Source organism: Trachymyrmex septentrionalis, unplaced genomic scaffold (assembly GCF_001594115.1).
Source record: "Trachymyrmex septentrionalis isolate Tsep2-gDNA-1 unplaced genomic scaffold, Tsep1.0 scaffold117, whole genome shotgun sequence".
NCBI lineage: Eukaryota > Metazoa > Arthropoda > Insecta > Hymenoptera > Formicidae > Trachymyrmex > Trachymyrmex septentrionalis.
Genome location: NW_017304299.1, coordinates 34,095 through 39,675, shown reverse-complemented (window position 1 = coordinate 39,675; position 5,581 = coordinate 34,095).

Genomic DNA, 5,581 nt, shown 5'->3' with positions numbered 1-5,581 from the left:
TTCAATATAATAAAATTAAACATTAATAAATACAATTACAAATAGAACTTTAAGAATCATATTGTGCGACATGTAGTCGTGTCTTGTGTTGTAATTATAATAAATTGTGATTTCCTAGCACGCGCGTATTCTCATAATAATTATCAAGTTAACTATATAAAATTATTAGAACGAAATTAACAATACGTAAATAATAAATAATGTTTAAAACTTATATGATGAACGTAAAGACAGATCGCTCAAATTGTCGTTATTATATGCTCTCACCGACGTACTAAAAAACTACATAGAGTATAATTATTATGATATAATAAAATTAATATGTGTGGTGATGTAATAATTAATAAATTAAAATTACATGGTAATGCACCGAGACAATTCTCTCAGAGATAGCGTCTGTTTCTCGCTTTTATATGAACGACCTAATCGTAACTAAAACAATATGTTGACAAGACTGGTAAAGAGAGGGAAACATCAAGTCATTGTGAAAAAATTAGAAAAAACCGCGTTGAGAGATTCCGTGTCATTTTTAATGTTTAAATAATGTCTGTGAATATCAAAGCTGACAAACCGGCCGTAGCCAGAAATTGTACGGTTTATACCTGTATAGCTGATTGAACCACGAGCACGATCCTCTCAACACGGATCACGCGCCTACCGCATAAACTGCTATTATCTCTTGCTATTATAATCTTTTAAATAAGTTGTTTAAAGGAAAGATACATTCATTTCAAAAAACACAATAAGGAAGAAGAACCTCCCCTCTTTAATCAACAAATAATAAAAATTAAGGACAACTGTTTATTATAAGAGTCACGTAATTGCTCCATAAAATACACGCAGGATTTCCACGAACTAATCGAAAATACAAAAATAGCTAGCGACGTCTCGCATTAATTATAATTACCAATTACCGGAATCGAGCACGAAATATCGGAGTCTTACAAGCAATTCATCTTATCGAACAGATCGCGTGAAACGCGTGTATAAAAACAGCAAACTCTACAGCAGACAGTTGCAGATACATTTCAATCGTTATAATTACAGACATTAAACGAAGTCAAACGGGGATTCATCTCGCACCTATAGAATAGCGATATCGTTAATATTTAACGAATAACAGACAAACAAAAATCTGTAGAATATTCTAGAATCGTGCTCGAATTTATCCCTCTTACCGCGAGACGTCACACCTTTAGAGTACAATATATAAACCGATGCTGCGAGAATCTCGGATTCTCATTTCGCGTATTCTTATCCTACAGTTCACCTTGTTCATTCTATCTTAGATTATTTTCCCGGTAGCACGGTAAGTTTCGTACGACACGTTTCAATACTTAGAAATTTTCGGTCTCCCTAAGCCAGCGGCTAAGTCCCGACGAGGAACTTAGAATTTTCACGGCACCACAGTTTCCCGACTTATAAAATTTTCGTTACTCATATACTTATAAATTTCGTGTAACTTACAATTCCTCTTATAATCTTCATATAACTTCGGTACTTGTAAACTCCTCATATTTACTGTTCCATACTTATAATTCTTGCGTTACGCACAATTTCTCTATGTGTTTGTAATTTCTATTGATAAATCAACTCTGCCCTTCAGGCTTCGGAAGGGGCTTGCGTTTTTTTTTGTGTAACAATAAACAATAATTTTATTATCATATCTAATAATCTAGTTAATATTGATCTAGAGAGAGATCCTATTCTATCGCAAAAAGAACGGCTGTCATGCTGTCGAGTGCGGAATCCTTTCTCGAACAATTCGCTGTCCGGCACGTATCTAGCCTAAAGGATCTCTCGGAGTAGGACGTTCTCCACAGAGTGTCCTTCGCCTCCCCTTCTCCCGCCTTGGCGCGCCTTCATCTCAGGGATGTTCCAGGGCAACTCCTTAACTATCAGGCCTGGGCGGTTGCCTTCGGGCGCCCATTCCTCTCCGTTCCCCTCACAACTACCCCCATACTTCTTCGGATAAGGATATTTCCGCCGCCAATAAAAAGAGAAGTCCCCCTCCCTTTTTTACCCCGCAGTCTCTATTCTACCATATTGTCTTATCTTACGCTAACTCTCTCTCTCTCTCTCTCTCTCTCTCTCTCTCCTCCTCCCTCCCTTCCTCTCTCCCTCCATCCCCCTCCCACCCATAGCAGATGCCGAACATTAGAAATAGCGACGGCTCTGCAAATTGTGTCCCTGTTATTGTAAATTGCGCAAAGTGCCATAAACGCGTTGTAAATTTCGTCCGATGTCCCTCGTGTAATAAATGTTTTCACGAGTCTTGCGCACGTCTTTACATAAGCAGCAAATCGGAGCTCGTGTGTTGTGTGCGGTCCTTCTCTCATCTTCTCTCTCCGCTCTTCCCCACCGCTGGTACATCTGCCACGTGCGTATCCCTGTCTGCGAGTTTCCCCTCTTCCTCTCCCTCGCACTCAGTTCCTGCTCGTCAGCAGATATTGGCTCTGTCTGAAATATCTACGGCATATACTGTACTACCCGTTGCGCCTACTGCGTTTGTCTCTAGGACTTTAGATATGGATGCTACGAATAATCCGCTCTCACGCGTATTAGCCGCAATCAACGAGCTCCGGAGCGATTTTGCGGCTGTTCGAAATGATACGAGTACTTCTGCCATACGGCAAGACCTGGCTACTCTTACAGCCACCGTGCAACAAAACACTATTGCTTGCAATGAACTAAGAGCTGATGTTGCATACTTAAAACACTCGTATGCCCTCGCTCGACCTACGGCAGAATTAATTGTAAACGGCATTCCAAATCGATGCTCGATGTCTTATCAGGATATCATTCTTCGTGTGCTAAATCACCTAAAGCTGCCTGCATTGTTTAATGATGTCTTAAGCATCCAGAAAATCGATTATAACGCTCCCTCGTCTTTCTATTCCACTGCGGTCCTACAGACCTCCATTGTGCATTACTTCGCCATAAAAGTTCTCTTTAAATCTGTAGAAGTTCGTAACTTCATTGTTGAAGCGAAGCGGAAGCTGGGAAAAATTACTGTTCAGGAACTATTCCCTGAACTATCTGATGAGAGCAATGCGGATAAAATTGTTTATGTTAACGAGTTTCTGCCCTCATCGACATACAAACTTTTAAAAAAAGCTAAGACTGCGGCAAGAGGCGCAGGTTTTAAGCGCGTTTGGGCTCGTAACGGTAATGTATTTGTTCGAAAAGATGGAGGCGTTGAGGAACTTTTAATTGCCACCGAGCAAGATTTAAACAAAATAGTCTGACTATTACCGCGTAATACACCATCTGATGTTTCCCCGTGTGATTCGTCCTTCGTTAAAATTTCATGTGTAAATGTTAACTCGCTCCGTGCCCATCTACATGACGTAGAAATTGAGCTCGCCGATTGTTCTACACACATTTTAATCGTTACGGAAACTTGGCTTACGCCTGACATAGATTCCTCATGTGTAGATATTAAGGATTATAACTTTGTGCGAAATGACCGTGCAATTCGAGCAGATGGGCAGTCGCGTTTCGTCCAAGGGGGAGGTGTTGCATGCTATCTTCATAAATCTTTATCCTATTCAATTTTGGAACGCTCATGTAACACAAATATAAATCTACCGGAGTACCTCTTCCTTGATGTTAAACCATCTTCGCATAATTTATTACTTATTATTATGTATCGACGTCCAGAGGGCCACCTTTTCGCCGATTTCCTTGTCAAATTAAACTTGTATATCCCAACGTATCAAAATATTGTTATTGCTGGTGATCTAAATTGCAATCTCCTTGCCAATAACTTTGAATCAAACCACTTAAAAATTCTCATTAGTGATTACTCGTTGTTTTCTGTACCCTTTGGCTCTACTCACTATTCAGGCCAGTCGCATTCTCAACTAGATGTAATTATAGTCGATTCTTGTAACAAGATTAAACGTTTTTGTAAATCCTCTTCACCTTTCGCTGCTGGACATTGTCTCGTCAGTATTTGCTACCAATTCAGCAACCTACATCGTATTCCACAAACTATTACCTACCGTAACTTCACTAATTGCGATTATCTTGCCCTAACCAACGATCTCACTGCGCAACTTAGTCTTAAGATGCCCAACTTACCGACATTAAACCGAGACCATCCTATATATAACGTCGAATTCAATGAACTTACCGCTAGCCTCACTGCGTTTTATGAAACTGTATCTGGGGAACTAAATTCACATGCGCCACTTGTAACCAAGCGAATTTCAAAACGTTCTATCCCATGGCTTACGTCTCAACTGCGAGATAGAATTAAAGAACGTGATAAACTGTTCACACGTGCCAAGCGGACGCGAAATCAGCTTTTGATGGAGCAATATAGAAAACTGCGTCGTGAAATTAAAAATGTAATCAAAAGGTCAAAAAATCGATATTTAACAGACTTGGTGCTTCAACACACTGGCTCGAGTCAGCTGTGGTCCTGTCTTAGGAACCTAGGATTGGTTAGCAAACCATCACAATCTGCCTTGCAGCACTTTCCATCTAAGTTACTTAATAGTCACTTTGCTCTTGTGTCTTCAGTGCATCCACCATGCGATAAAGTATCATTCAATACTATACTGAAACGTCCGCTTCCACTTTCATATCCGGTGTTTACCTTTTCCTTCATTAATCAAGACCAAGTTCTTAGCAGACTTAACCATATCCTAAATAAATCACGGGGGTTAAGCCCAGATCATCTTTGTCTAGCACACCTAAAATCACTTTTTTCAGTTATAACACCTTACTTGACTACCATCTTCAATCTCTCATTATCCACCTGCAACTTTCCCTCCATCTGGAAGTCATCTTTTATCATACCTCTTAAGAAAATTGCAAACCCTTTAAGTCCAGCTGATACACGTCCAATAGCAAATCCTCCTCACATCTCTAAAGTCATCGATTCCCTAGCTACTCAACAAATTACCAAATTCCTTGAGAACAATCGAATACTCCATCAAAATCAATGTGGTTTTCGTAGATTTCATAGCACCCAAACGGCCCTGCTACACCTCTTGGATGATGTCCGACTGGGTGTGGACAGGGGTTATGTTACCGTCCTGGTGCTGTTCGATTTTTCAAAGGCTTTTGACTCCCTGAGCCATACTGTAATACTAACCTGTTTACGAGATATACGTTTTGCGGACTCAGCGCTAGGATGGGTGCACTCGTTCTTAACAGGTCGCTCCCATTCGACGGTTGGACTTGACGGGGAAACATCTGAGCCAGACTTTACTACATCGGGTGTGCCGCAAGGGTCGAGCCTGGGCCCTATTTTATTTATCATCGTAATTAATACATTATTCTCTAGGCTTCGATTCTGCCGCGATACTACGATCATATTCGCCGATGATACTCAATTCTACCTCTCAACTCCGATTAGTCGTCTGGGCGTAACCATACAACAAATTAATATGGACATTGCTGAACTGTTAAGATGGTCTCACGATTGTGGCCTTACCTTAAATACTAGGAAAACCAAAGCAATAATCCTGGGATCTTCACAAAATCTATCTAACATCAAAAGCCTCACCATACCTCAAATTACTGTCGGGACGGATGTAATAACCTACTCTGATGAAGTCAAGGATTT